This window comes from Heterocephalus glaber, unplaced genomic scaffold (genome assembly GCF_053883595.1).
Source record: "Heterocephalus glaber isolate CG9 unplaced genomic scaffold, H.glaber_assembly_v1.0 deba00001472, whole genome shotgun sequence".
Lineage (NCBI taxonomy): Eukaryota > Metazoa > Chordata > Mammalia > Rodentia > Bathyergidae > Heterocephalus > Heterocephalus glaber.
Genome location: NW_028258315.1, coordinates 89,753,598 through 89,769,013, shown reverse-complemented (window position 1 = coordinate 89,769,013; position 15,416 = coordinate 89,753,598). Strand labels below are relative to the sequence as shown.

General features: G+C 44.9%; 1 protein-coding gene and 1 long non-coding RNA gene across 18 annotated transcripts in view; one reads left to right on the top strand and one right to left on the bottom strand.

Annotated features, from left to right (window-relative positions):
* Positions 1-15,416, top strand: part of Cacna2d3 (calcium voltage-gated channel auxiliary subunit alpha2delta 3) — a 1,090,211-nt gene that overhangs the window by 970,426 nt on the left and 104,369 nt on the right. The gene's annotated exons all lie outside the window — the stretch shown is intronic.
* On the bottom strand, positions 1,796-14,705 carry LOC106007756 (uncharacterized). Its single transcript, XR_001182333.3, has 3 exons — positions 14,489-14,705; positions 4,155-4,271; positions 1,796-2,074 (listed from the first exon to the last, which is right to left on the bottom strand). It is a non-coding gene; the product is annotated as an uncharacterized LOC106007756 (long non-coding RNA).

Below are 15,416 nucleotides of genomic sequence, written 5' to 3'. Positions count from 1 at the left end.
GGAATTCAAAATCTACAAAGGAGAAGAGCTGACTTTTGAAGTAGCAAGCGGGACACTTTCTTTTACGGAGTATTGAGGTGGATGTCCTGTGGTGACAGCCTGAGTCATATGTGCACATGTAGCGTACCTAGAGATGGTCTCCTTTCTCTCGGAGATTAGTCCCGAAGGTAACATCTGTCTGCATGTGTGACAAGACCTTATCGCGAATGTGAGTGCTTCTTCCAGTTCTACCATCTGCTTGGGTAAAATCATGGCAAAGCGCTCTTCTATCTCTGTCAGCAGCAGCCCATCCAGAGCACGTCCTGGGGTGACCTGATACCGGGGAAGGGGCTGGGGCAGCTGGGACCATGACAGCTGCAGCCCGGCAGAGCAGGTGAAGCCTGTTAGCACCACAGAGCAGTGCAGAAATTTCATTTGCCTAGGGAGACAGTGTAGCATTTGGAGGCATGTGGACAGTAGTGAAAATATTTCTCTGGGTATTGTGGATGATCAAGTGGCATTTAGGTATAAAGTTTATACTGAGCTACTTTAAAAAACTTTCATATAGCTTGCTTTTTTCTTTCTTTCTTTTTTTCTTCCTTCCTTCCTTCCTTCTCTCCTTCACTCTGCTTTATCTGGACTTACTCTGTAACACAAAGCAAAAAAGTTGGGAACATATTTTTAAAGAAATCCTACCAATCATTTAGTATAGTCAGTGGAGCAGAAATTGCCATGAACGTACATTAAAGCCATGTTGTAACAATAAACCCTCAAACTTCGGTGACTTAATACAGCAATAGTATATTTATTGCTCTTATTATAGCCTAGTTCTGGTTGACAAGGCAGTGGGCTCCATACAGTCTTTCAGAGACTGAGGCTGCTTCTCTCTGGTGACTGGACTTTTCTCTTGACTCCAAGTCCTCCCCATCATTTAGCTGATGGGGGAAGAAAATGAAGATGAGGCATGGGCCAGCCCTGGAAAAGATACTTATACTTCTGCTCATATTTCATTGGCCAGGATGAAATCACATGACCGTATCTAGCAGCAAAGGAGTCTGAGAAATGTGGTGTAGCTGTGTTCCTGGAAAGAAGAGACATGGCTGGCTACTGACGATCATTAGCAGTTTCTACTCCCAGATTTTATTTGCATTATCTCACTTAAAGATAGCAACTCACTCTACTATAATTCAGGTGACCTTGTACTTCTCCCCATAGATCCTATAAAACCTACACAGTAAGTTCATTATATAAATGTGGAATGAACGAATATAAAAGGGTGTTGCCATTGTTTTCCTTATAAATGACAAAACTAAGGCACAGAGAAGTTAAGTCATTGAAAGTATCCTTACTGGTTCAATAGTTAAATAACTTGTAGTTTTCTTCATTTCATGCCTTCTGGTTTTAAAAAATACCATTCCTGGTTTTGACAGCAAGCTGCAAATTTAATACTGCAGGCTCAGGTCCAGAAGACAAGGACAGTTTCGTTTTGAGCTGGTGAGCAGAGGCCCCAGGCTGCCATGTGCTTCCTGTAGTGAGAAGCTGGACAGGATATGTTCACCCTCTTGTTTCCACCAGTTCTGTGGATAATATAACGATTCAGATTCAAAGAATACCAAGAATCATTCAGCCTAAACTCCCTTTAGAAGGCCTCACATTGTCCAAGAAGTTAGTGGATTAGAGGAACTAAAATAAAATCAGTGGAGGGGTGGGTATGGAATACATGCCTCTGACCCCCCTAAAGCTAAAGAAGGCAATCATTGTGACCGCCTTTCAGCAGAAGTAGGAAAGCAAGCACACTGACTCTTGGCCTTGAAAGAGTTCACCAGTTTTAGGGTGCTAGTTAGCAATCTTTATTTTTTACATCAGAGTTGATGTTGATTTTCTCAATACCTGAAACTTGCCACCCGTGAGAGATTTTGATGACTTCTCTCACACTTTCCAACTCTCAAGGGAACCAGCTCTCCAAGTCCCAATTTTGTGCGGTAGTAGAGGCCAAACTAGATGCATTTGTGGGGCTGGGGGCACGCAGTACTGGGTCCATCCTCCCTGCACGTTCCAATTCAGTGTCTTCCCAGCCAGTCTTGCAGCACTTTTCCTGTACATAAGATGTATTCGAAGATAAAGATGGGTTTCAGATAAGTATGATTAAAGGTAATTAGTGAGCTCATGAGGCTGGTGAAGTAAACATAGACAGATCCTGGTAGGCATAAAGCTCATGAAAGAAACCAAAGGATCAAGAAACATGGCAGCTTGAGGCTGGCCAAGGCCTCATGCTGACACATTGTTTTACTTAGATCTTTTGATTGGCTACTTTTGTGTCTGCCCCATGGATATAAAGTGAAATCAAATTCATGTTCATATGTGATTGTTTACTCATGTTACACATAAAATGAGTGTTTATGTAGTTCTTCGTGAATTTTTATTGGCTTTTGTACTTTTATTATAACATGATAGTCCTGTTTCTGTAATAGATTACAATGTGTGTTTCATATTTTGAGATGTAATAATGAAGCTGTCTTGCTTTTATTCTCTTTAAAATTTACTGTATATTCACCCTTTGATACACATACTTGCCTGTGTTTTGGAGAACACAATTTTCTCAAGGAGGACTTTCATTGTAACCCACCAACCATACATCCTGAACTTTATGGGCCCCCTTTTTATTCCAGCTTCATCTGTCTATTTCATTTCAAAACAGTGTCTCTGTTGAAAACCCTAGAATCTGGAGTGAAACCATCTAGGCCCAAATGCTGCTTCCAACATTTACTGGCCGTGTGATCCTAAATGAGTTATTTAACTTCTCTGATCTTCAAGCTTGTCATTGGATCCCAATTTGTAGATTTGTGGGAAGGGTTAAATTATTTTTTTAAATGTCAGAATCTTGACCAAACATATCTTTGCTTGTACCAATGTACATTAGCTAGTGTCTTCTTTATTGTTGTGTCTGTATCAGCTAGGCACCAAGGCTGTGTCTACTTGCACTAATCTGCATGGAACAAAAAAAAGCTAGCTCAGTGTAAAGGAGCATTTTGGCTATAGACAGAGTTCACTGTCTTTTCAGAATATAAAGCATTTGTGTATGTGTGTTTGCCTGGAATCAGTTGCAAGTTCAGTTAATTAACGCTCTACATACAAGCTCTGTATGTCATCAGAACAGCTCCATAAACGAAGGGAAATTTATTGTTGGTGTCTTGGAACTAAAACCTTCATTTAGGACATTTGTTAGCAAAATTAAGATACAGCCTTAACTTTATTCCGGCTTCCCTCCAGGTTTATAATAGGCAGCTTCCCATTCTGATGCATCAGTAATGTGTTTATCCGTTTATTTAATTCAAGAATCCCATATTGGTCCCCCGCTCTGTGCTGTGCTGTGACCTGTTAAGGTTTCCCTGCACTCTCTCTAGGCATCCACTGTTGGTAGGAGGCCCATTTCCACATCCCTGCATAATTAGAAGAAGCATGTAATCATCTCCTCAGGGGCATTTGGCTTTCATCCTGAAGCAGGACTATCAGAGTTTGGAGGTTGATAGGAGGGGAAACACTTGTGTTCAACAAGCAGGCTTCTTCATGTATTGTCAACATTTCAATTGGGATTCTAATGAGAGCAAAGGAGAAAATAAACTCACGTAACTCTGACTGCTACGGCTTGGCTCATGTTTATAAGTCTTCATTCATGGCTTCTAATTGCTCCTAACATGAAGGTGTTTGAAATGCAGCCTGTGTGCTGGACTGTGTGGTGAAGATCTCAGATGGTTAGATCTTCTGAGCTATTCCTAAGCATGAGCAGTCTAGGCATTTACTTCTTAGAGATTGGTGTGTCTTTACTTAGTCATGCTTCATATGTCTCCTCAGGCAAAAACAATCTTATGTGAAAACCAAGTGTAACAAAGGAGCGTTCGTTCTGAACCCTTTGTTGTATGTTACTTCCTTGTTAAAGAAGCATCTTGAGTACTAGACCTACTAGACTCTGTGTTTGGGGACATATGGACTTCAGAACAAGATATAGCAAAGTCAAAGGCACTGTTACCAGCAGCTTATCCCTTGTTTAGTTCTTCCTCTGTCAGAATTTCAGTGTGCTATGGCTGGCATAACCGAGTCCCTAAATTCTCAGGGTTGAGTCACAACATCGAAGAGTCATAGTTCACTGAGAGGGTCTCAGATGCAGGGAGCTTTACCTGGAATCCCCAGTGTCACTCCTCAACCATGCCAGGGACCAACTGTTATCTTCTGCGTCATGCTGAAGAAAAGCGAGACCCAACAGGGCTCACTGCATTGCCCGAGATCTCCGTTTTCTAGACAGGAAAGCTGGGAATTAAATTCAGATTCAAATTCTGCCTGATTTCAAAGGCTTTGAACACTATATTCTTTTATCTCACTTTTCCCAGTCCCTTCCCTTTGCATCTGGAGAAAAGCAAAAAAAGGGCCTTAAAAGGGAACTGTGATGCAGATGAAGCAGAGTTGGTTGAAATAATCCCCCAGCCCTCTGCAAGAGGATGTCCACCCTTTCCAGCTTCTTCTGACTCTGGGACTGAGGACAAAGGAGAAGAAGAGGACTGCTGTCTCTGGGTGGCCACAGTTTGAGGACAGCATTCTGGGGTCAAGAGGAAGAGAGCAGGGCATTTAGTGCCGAATGTTAGCAGTAGTCTGGGCCACCCCCCTAAAATGGTGCTATTGGTCAGATCGAGGACACATTTGTCATGGCTGCTCTCCTGCTTAGAACCCATCCCCGGAGGCCCACCCTGTCTTCATTGCTGGGCAGGAAGGAGAAATGCCCCTTTGGTCTGTAGCACAGTAGCAGGAGAAGCAAGGCATTCTGTAGACTGTTTGCACAGCCACAGGAACAAATCCCCATAGGCACATTTGTTTTGGAGCATCTAGACTTCAACAGAGCATGCCCTGAAAGCCAGAGGAAATGGAGTAGCTGCTCCCTTCACATTGAGGAATTTGAGGTCTGCATGCAGTGGAAAGGTCAGCACTCAGATGTGAGCAGACGAGCGTCTCAAAAAGAGAGACAGGGCCAGGGATTTAGCTCAGTGTTTCCACCTCCTGCTGAGCAAGCGCAAGGACCTGAGTTCGATCCCCGGTACCAAACAAAAAAACAAAACAAAAAAAGAGAGACAGAAGCTAGGAAGGAAGGAGCGGGCCCTACAGCCATCCCACTTCTGTGGCCAGGAAGGAACCACACTCCAACCCTGTAGCTTTCAGTCTCCATTTCCCACCCCAGCCCGGTGAAAGGTGTGGACTAGAAATAGAGGAGATAACTTTTGAGATGTGTTCATGATTTCAAAAGTAAGACAAGTAGCTCTGGGGAGATAGTGACTGTTTCCCACTTATCTTCCTTCGCAAAGGAAAGTTTTTGAGTCAAGTAATTCTGAATAGAAAATGTATGTCTTTAAAAAATATATTCCTCTTCCCTGTAGTATAGTATACTTTGATGTATTAAAATACAGCTCACCCCACTCAAATTACTGCCTCAGTGCCTAATGCTGTAAAATTAAACTGTTCCTTGCTGATATTTTATTAAGCTCCACCAGCATTTCAGACCCAGACATCTCACAGAGCTTCGGGCCATATGTTTTATATGCTGTCAGGGTGAACTCTGACATCTGTCCCTAAGTCCCTTCCCCTGTGGCTTTATATAATGCAGCATTTTCAAAACTCTGCTTAAGGCAGTTCTCAAAATGTTAATGAATGGAAATAAATGTCTGTGTTTGTGTGAGTGGGGATGCTTAGAAAGAAAGACTCAAAACAAACAGAAAGATTGCTTTGCGAGAAGTCCTACTTCCCTGGACCGCACTTTTTGCCCTCATTCCTGTGCTCGATATTCGTGAGCCAGTTTTTTAAGTGGAGGAGGGCTTTCTTTTGGTGGAATTTTTCTGGAACCCATATGCAAAAAAAGGGCATATGTTTATGCGGAGTGATTTTACCTCTTCAGCAGGAGCCAGAGGTACCTGTATGTTTGCATTTTAAGAAATAAATCGATACAGCCATAAATGCCGATCCTCTTAACAAGACTAACTTTGTCATTTAATAAGAGATTATTTCATAGATGTAAAACCAGTTAACACATTTAAAACTTGATAAGACCAGGCAATCCTCGTACGTTTCCTGTTCTCCAGTGATTAAAGCAAATTGAATGCTGATCTAGGAGAGGTTTTCCATGGTACGAGTAATGCCGTGAATGTTTCTCCTGGTAATGTAATTAGGAAATATTGGCCCCAGTTAATGTAACTTAAACAAAACATGTTGTCCTCGTCAAACTTGTTCAAGTTGTTAAACAGGCAAGGCCTTGTCCAAAAAGTTAAAAAACAGGGCATATAGTGTTTCCATGGAAACTCTGTTAAAATACTGATTTGTGGATATGATCATAATCAGCCCCATAATCTAATATGACTGAATTAAATGAAAAAGAATCTCAGTTATGAAGTAAGCCCCCTGTGTAAGAGTATTCTTACACATGTAGAAAACATATGGTTCCTGATGGACACTACTTTCAAACTACTTCTTGGCACAGAGAGGGGGCTTTGAGACTCCGGTTTTGTCTGCTGTTTTCCCCCCTCCACTCATTGTTCCTCGTTTTTATAATGCTGGGATCATGTAGGGGAGCAGTACTTAAAATCTCGATGACATTTGGGTTTTTCAGTATCTATCCTTGCTCCCCTCAACACAGTACCCCATATTATTTTCATTGTCTTCTGTGACAAGAGAAGACAACCCATCATATGACTTTGTGAGATGTTATAACATTACGTTTTATTAAGGTAATTTCTTCCCACTAGTGGGATCTTGGGAGAATTCCGACCACGAGGTCCCAGATGGATGCCTTTGACCTCTAGACGAAAGGACACTAAGCCAAGGACTGAAGTGAGTGTCCCTCGAATCTGGGGACAAGGCATCAAGGCAGTACATTGGCCGCCTCCCTGCCACCCAGCTCTGCAGCTCTCTTTGCACCTGTCTCGGCTGTAGTAAAAATGGAAACTGCTCACCAAGGAATAAACATCAGCCTGGTGATTAGCAAAGACAGCTGTCTTTCAGCAGACCTACTCGATTTATTTGGTAATTAAACAACCTAGGCACCGTCTCAGGTGGTATTCATGGAGTCAGTTTCCTTTTGCAGAAAGATGTGTCTTCAGTCGGGCTCAAACTTCAGATGCAATATACTGAGTGATCAGAGCTGAGCAGTCATCTGTCACTCCATCCTGACATCCCACTCATCTGTAGAATGACTCCATGCTTTCATACCATCCTGCAGCACTCTGAAGGGAACAGCATGGCTGAGACCTTCTAGACAGGTAGAGCCAGATGGAGCTTAGAGATTCAGACTCTGACCCAAGGAGTGGGACAGACTCCTTCCCTAGGTTTTCCCCTGCTCCTCCCACAGTGGCTGCACCTTCTGCTGCACCTCCAGCACTTGCTGAGGTGGGCACTGGGAGAAATAAGCAGAGAGAAATAGGCTCAGGTCGGCTTATTGCTTCTCTTTCTAATTGACTTTTGGTTTCATAACAAAAGTCATATACGAATAAGGTTTTTTTAAAAAGCTTATATAGTGTTATATATAGTTATATAGTGTTAAAGATTCTTTCAAAAAAAGGAAAAAAAAAAAGGAAGCCCAGCCCACTTCTTCCAACTTCTTCCCTCACTTCCTAGAGGGAATTGCTTCCAACTCTTAAGAGTCCATCTCTCATTGGCAAATTGCAATTACTGCCTTTTAGTTAATTTTAGATGTTACCTATCAACTTCCTTTAATGCATGGTGCTTTGGACTTTGTACACTAACTCTCCTTACCTGCCTATTTCATACTTTTGAGCAATTAGATGATAACTATATTGTTACAATATTCTATGTATTGTCCCTCATGTATTAAAAGTATGCTATTATGTTCCCTTTTTTATGCTATTTTTCCCTAGGAAAAAAAATCCCTTTGTATTTGTATTTGCTGAGCTTTTCTTCTGTTTATCATTCATTTTACCACTATGTGTTTTATCGACTATCTTAAGTGCCTATTATCATTTTCTAAATGTTTGCTATTTCTACCAGTTGCATGGCACTGTGGAGAGGTGTTCCTCACTGTGCTCTCTGCTGCCCAGCTTCGTCTGGGACTGGTTGCTCTGGTCCAGGCCTGCCGGGCAACTTGGATCCAACGACTTCCCTATACCATTTTCCTCTGCCATGTCCCCCTTTCTCATAAACCTAAGACTTCCTATTTTTTTTTTTTTTTGCTTAATCTCTCATGTTGCTGAAAAATGTTCTCCAGTAGTTTTCCCCAGGAAAGGGAGATAATTTCTGCAGTCCTTGTAGCTCTGAAAACATCTCAGTTCCATTCTTTACTTGGTATTCATTTGTCTGGGGATAAGAGTTCTGGGCTGAAAATCATTTTCCCTCAGGATTTTGAAGGCATTCCTTCACTTTCTTTTGACTTCCAATGTTGTTTAACTCTGATGCAGATCTTTTGATATGACCTGGTTTGCTCCCAAAGCTTTCAGGATATATTCATTGTCTCTGGTTTCAGAAATTCCAAGATACTGTGTGTTGTGGTTTGGATCTAAAGTGGCTCTAAAAGTCTCCCGTGTGTGGAAGGTAGTGGGACCCTGGAGGCTCTATGCTTCTGGACGGATTCACCCACTAATGAGTTCCGTGGCTGGATGTGCTGCTAGGAGTTGGGGTGTGACCTGGAAGGGGTTTTCGGAGTGTTTGTTTGTTTGCTTTTTGAGACAGGAGCTGATTATGTAGACCAGGCTGGCCCCAAACTCATCACAGTCCTCCTCGGGCCTCAGCCTCCTGGGTCTGGGATGATGGGCGTGGCTCGCCACACCTGATGGGACAGAGTGTGCTCGTGGCCCCAGCCGCTCCCTTCTCTCTGCTTCCTGGCTGCACGGGGGAGTAGCTTCCTCCACCACGCCCTTGTACCATGCCCTTCTTCTCTGGAGTCAGCCAACTATGAACTGAATCCTCTTAAACACTGTGCACCAAAGTAAACTTTCCCTCCTTGAAGTTGTGGGTGTCAGGTGTTTTGTCCCGGTGATGGCACGGGGAAGGTGTGCCATGCTGCTGCCTGCTCCACGTAGGGTCCTCTGCTCTGACAGTCCCCTGATTCTAAGATGCCATACATAGAAATAGGCCTTGTAAAGGATAAAAAGCAATGCACATTGGGGTGCCTATACTGAAAGCTTCTCGGCTACCCACTTCCTCCTCGGTCAGGGCCTCTTAGGTTCTTTCCCTTCGCCACACTTTGCTTGTTAAGGCTCATTCCTGGCTCCAGGCTGCAGATTAAAAGCTGCTTCCTCCACCCCCCAGGACATGGTTGGGGTTCCCCTTTCAGATCCCTCTGTCATCCTTTACATGTTTTTTCCCACCCACAGAGGTGTAATGTCACAGGGTCACGTAATGTCTGTATCCTTAGGAGATTTTAAGCCCAAGAGCACATGTCACATGCTATACTGTCCCAGCTCAGAAGATGCTCATTTGGAGACAGAAGAGAGAGGGAGGGAAGGGAGTGAAATGCAGGGACAATGTCTGGAAGCCCTAATGGTGGGAGAGAAGATAAGGCCACTCAGGAATGACCCTTCCACTGGGGAGGGCAAATGAAAAAATTGATTTAATGAAGAAGAAAGCAAGTTCCCTTGCATCAGTGCCTTGTTTCAGAATGGCAGATAATGACAGGGACGTGTACCTTCCTGGGAACAGCCTCAAAACCTGGGCAGAACAAGGATTCTGTCCACACTGGGAAGGAGGCTGCTTTGCACTCTTCTGTCCTGGATGAACAGAATCCAGTCCGTTCTTTAACACTTGACACAAAGGAAAAAATCAAGACTGAGAAATGCAACACTGAAAGTGGGTGTAGTTCATTAAGAAGTTCCTGGGACCACTTAGTCCCCAGCTGAGATTATGCTGAAGGCACAGGGCTCTCCAATGGGTGATCTTTATTTGTGGTTGCAAGACTGTGCTGATAAAAGTGGCCAAGCATTGTGAAAAATTAATCTCTCTGTGACCATAGTGCATTTAAGATGATTAGAGTTACCTAGAGAGCCTAGGGCAGGGAATCAGCAGCCCTTTGCTGTTAATTGCTACACGCAGCAACAATTTAAGGAGGATTTGAATGGTTTGTTGTAGGAGCAGTTGGTGAGGGAGAGCAAGATGGCTGGATAAGATAGAGTTCCAAGAGGACTTTGCAGATCTGAGAACATGGAACATGTCACCCACCGGGATGAGGAATGGAAATTACCGCTCTGGTTGGCGGGGTGGGGGTGGGGGTGGGGGGGTCATCATTAATCTTTTCTGGAATCCCGTAAGGAAAGTGATCTTCCATTCTAGGAAAATACTATAATACCGAAGATAACAATTACTCAGCTTTTACTGTGTGCCAGACACTTGGCTTGATCTAACTTTGTCATCAGGGCTTTAAAGCTGAGCCAAGGGAGATTAAATAACTTGCCTAAAATTCCTTCCATGGCTGGTAAGTGGGAGTGCCGGATTCTGATTCTGAACCCACCCTTATGCTGTGCTGCCTCTTGACTTTGTCAGACTGAGAAACAGAAAAATGGGGTGAACTTCCCGGCTGTGCTGATACAATCCCAAGAGAAGGCAGGAAGCACAAGAGGCTGTAGCGAAGACTTGCCAGGAAGGGAGAAAGGAGTCCCAGGAACGCAGCTGGGCCACCACTGCAGGGCAAGGCTTCACAGGACCCCGAGGCACTCACCCAAAGCCTGCGGGAGGACCTGTAACACATGTCTACGGGACAGTAGCACAGATGCACAGCATCCTTAGTTCCAGATGTCCCCACTGTGGCCTGCTGCCTGGAACAGGCTGATTTACAGAGTGGAGATAGCTGAGATTTACCAGCATGCAACATAAGTCTTTGCTCTGGCTGCACCCCATGAAAATAAGAGGTCCCAATTCAATTAGCCCAGAGCTGTTCCTGAGAACAGAAGCTGCGTTGTGTATTCCAAGTATGAAAAGCTTGAACACTGGGAAGTAGCTGCTTTTAGCATCATGGAAACATAGGAGGAGCTGGATGAGGAAGTGTCTAAGCAGGTGGTTCTTAAGAACATACAAGTGAAGTGTTTCAAACTTACATTGTTTGCAGTTGCCTCTGGAGCAATGTGGCTTCTATCGCTTTGCTGCCTTCTAAATTTAGCACTAGCCCTCTCATCAGCAAACTCTAATCTGGACCCATATGTGGGGATGATTTTAGGAAAGGTGGACCTGGCCTCTTCGATGCAAGGCAGACTTCCTGTAAATGAGCTGGTACAGATCAGCTGGATGCCACCCTTCATAAACCTTCCTATGATCTCATGTTGCACTGCATTCTAGTCCTACCACCCCCCGCCCCACCCCAGCCCACTGCCCTTGGTTGTCTTGTCTAAACAGTGAGATAGGAAACTTTGTGCCTGGGAAAGTTTAGGTCTGGCGTGAGTCCAAGGTCAAGTTAAGGGGCCCTGTTGAGAGCCCATCTAGCTGAGTGACTCCTCACTGTACCATCTCACTCCCCACCTCAGTAAAAACTGGAAGATTCCCTTCCCTGGGAAGAAATGAAAATACTCCTGAAAGAGGATCAACCAGCCCTTGTGTGGGGATGCCTGTGTTTGCCTTCTTCGTTATCCAGAACTCGGTGACTTAGGGCAGCTGAACAGCCTCTGTGTGCTACACCAAGGGACAAACATTTCACCATGAGCACCCCACATGGCCCCTAGCCAGGTACTGTGGACGATAGGCCTGGTTCAGGGGATGGTGAGGGCTCCCTAGCAGAAGCATCAGGATTCAAGAGTGAATGGCATGAAGCAGAGAAGGGCAGCTTGTATGCCACAGAGTGCCATTGCCAGCCATTGTATTTGGCTCAGTGGAGATGCTTTTGGTGGGTCTCCAACATGAAGACATGTTGCCCGGTTCCTGCCAGGAAGAGCCACTAACCTAAACTGCAGCTGCATCTGTCAGGGTGTCACTGTCAGGGTGTCATTCATTGCAGGCGATGAAAAGCAAACTCCAATTAGCCTCAGCAAAACCAGTGAATTAAAAGAAGCTAATTATTTGATTATTTGAGGTTGGTGGAAACTAATTGTCTCATGCCACTCAAAAGTCCAAAGCCACTTCTGGTTTCAGGTACAGTTGGATTGAAGTTTCAGCTAAAGTCACTCGTGTTCTTGATCTCTTGTTTTGCTTTTCTTTTGTATTATCCCGCTTCTTCTGCATCCAGTGCCCCCAGCACCCACAAGGCCAGCCTGGTACACTCGGGGGAAAGAGGCCCTCTCTTTTATAGAAGCGTCGGCTTCGAGTTCGAGTTCTGGGGGTCGTTCTCATTGTGAGAGCTTAGGGCAGTGTTGTGAAGGGGATGGGAGGATGCGGGGGGACACCTGGCGGTCAGAGAGCTAACCCTGTGCAAACCTGGAGGACTGAGCGTGGAGGCCAGGTGGCTCCCTAAAGAAAGTGTGATGTGGGTGAGAGAGGAAGGGCTCTGCTTCCCCAAAACGGAGATGTGGGTGCCCGGCTGGCAAAGCAACAGCTACGGATCCGATCGTTCCCACCCAGCTGGACTTGGAATTTGTCGCAGCTGCCTCTGGTTATCTCAGGCCAGTCCCTAACCTCTCTGGAACTCTAGTTACTCAACTGTGGAGTAAGTAGCTTGGGCTCAGTGGCCAGCTCCTTAGCCTCAGCTCCCATTGGTATCACATCCGCCTGTCTAGGCCACAGCACAGGGGACTGCTCTGGAATCAGGACCCTTGTCGACATTCCCAACAAGCATATCGGTTCCTCATTGTGCTGTAACGCAGCAAACAGCAGCCGGGCGAGCCTCCCAGTGTTGTTGGTTAAGGTCTCCGCAAACTTCAGAGGTGACTTACAGGGACATACTCCACAGAAGTGAGCACTCTCCCTGCCACAGACGACTGTGGGCTGTGGATCCTGGATGGAAGATTTCCTTTGCCTGCGGTTCTCCTGGAAACAGGGCCCCTGCCCAGCTCATCTTGTGTGTGTGCTGTGTGCAGAAGTAATTATTTTTACGAGGCATTATTCATGTCTAGTCTACCTGAGGGCCACCCCAAATAATGTTTCTCTAGTTATTAAAGTCTTTATCAGGAACGCGGAGTCTCTAGCTGTTTCCTTTAGGGGAAAAGAAAAAGATTCCTCTTGAAGCCTACCACCTCCAGGGGCAATCTGCCTCCCGTTTCAGGGCCAGGCTAAGTGGTTGGCACTGGAAAAAAGGGCAAAATCTTTTTCTTTCAAGTACAGCCGGAAAATGGGAGTCAGGAGTGAAAGTAGGGAACCGAAAGAAGTGTTTCCATGCGGCCAAGGTAGCTTTCTTGTTTTGTTGTGAGCTGGCAAAGTTCAACATGCTCAAGCAATGTTTTGTCAAATTGCTTAAATGCTGAGTGTGGCACCAGCCCAAATGAATGCAGATGTTATTTTAGTGCTAAGAGAGATTTATTTTAACGTACAGATACAGCCACTACAAAGCCCCCTTTTCAACTACTGGGGCTCTGTTCCTTGCGCTTTGCCACTCTGCTGCACTCCTCCTCATTTGAGGGAACTGCTGTTTGCTGTGGAAGTGCAGAGACTTCCCCCCTTCCTGCTTCATCTCCCAAGGCAGTGACCTAACTGCAGACAGTCATTATAATTAAGATGCCTTATGCAAGACAGAGTCATCTGCAGTGCTTCATATCCTTTTCTAGCCTCCCCACAATTCAAAGACAATGCTACCTGATAGAAGAAAATCTGTCCACAGCAGGGTGACCTACACAGCTCCATACTGCAAAGCAGCTCCCCAACTCAGAAGCCGTTCCTCATCTAGACCTGGGTTCTCTAAGGACAAAAGCATCCATTCCTTCATTGCCCAGCTCTGAGATGGGAAACCCATCAGTAGAGCTGGGCCTCAGATACCAGTATCTTGCACCTTGATCAGAGCCAAAACAAACAGGAAGGGATGCACGTAGGAAGCCATGGTGACACGGAGCTTTAGCAGGTTTGGTGGAGCCAGGTCTATATTTTCAAGGCTGAATGAGAAGAGGGGAAGCCACAGACCAAAGGGGGCGGGGTTAACAAGGGAGGAAGCTCGGTAGGCTCAGTGGCAAGGGGAAATGCAAGCCAGGACTTGCTTCCTGGGACCTTTTAACTGTCTTTTTTTTTCTTTTCTGGATGAGGAAGCAAAGACAACGGACCTGGAGGCTTTGAAAGATGCCTCCGTCCTATCCCACCTAAGGTTTCTTTTCCATGAAAAATTGTAATAGTTCCTTTACCATCTCAAAATGAAACTCGTGGAAAAATAATGTGTTTGCCAACGTGCTACCAAAATATCCATGGAGTGATGCAACTGTAATATAAAGAAATACAAGGAAAGGGGTTTATAGTGGGCCAAGAGGGGTCTGAATGTGTAAGTGTCTTGGTCATAACCGCAGAGGACAGAATGAAGTAGCCAGGATCTCTGCAAACGCCATGCTGCTACCTGTGTGTGCATACTCGCCACAACCACAAGTCCTGCCCCCTTCACAGTGAGGCTACAGAGAAAACAAAGTACACTTACCTCTCTCTCACTGGACTGTAGCTGAGTTTCTAGAGAATTACCCGTGCAAGACATACTTTCCATCTAGATGTGAAACTGAGTTGGGGTCGAGGCTCAGATGTAGAGATAGTAAAGGAGATATTTTGAAGGCTTTTTTTCATGTCAGAGGTCCATGTTTCTGAGCACATCAGACCCAGGCAGAGCACTCAAGGCAATGAGGCACATGGAATCTTTATTGTGGAAGGCTGGCCCCTGAATTCTAGAACATCCAGTTATTATGACAATCAGAACATCACGGCAAACTTCCAGAACAGTTCCCTAGGGAGTGATACAGCTCTGCTAAGAACCACAGAGTAAGGGAGAAAAGGGACAGCAGGCTTCTGATCAGGCTTTTGGGCTCAAACCCCAGGCTCACCAAATCCTGGCAGCTGCAGAGCCCTGGGTAAGTCACTGAACTATCTTGTACCCTTTCTTTAAAATGGAGAAATTTTCTCCCTGTGGGGCTGCCGAAGGGTCAGTGTCCAGCCTGCAGTGGGTCTTAGAGACCAAGAATACTGTCATTGTGCTTGGCAGTGCCCCCATGAGAACTTACCATGGACTAAAACCTCTGAAACCGTGAGCCAAAGTGAATCTTTCTTTCTTATAAGTTGATTTTCTCAGATATTTTTGTCACAGTGATAGAAAGCTTACAGAGCCTCTGGTAAAGGTACCTTAGCTTTTCAGACAGGGAACTGATGAGCAATGGCAGTTTTCTAAAACTGTGCGGAGACTTGCCTCTAGGGAGGAAAATAGGATATGGATTGTATTAAATAATGCATACATGTAGTGTAATAGCTATTGCCGTGTGTGTGTGTGTGTGTGTGTGTAACATTTATTCAATTATTTGCAACATGCCTGGCACGATGCTTGGTTGCTGGTATGCATTAGCTTATTTAAGGCTCACAAGAAA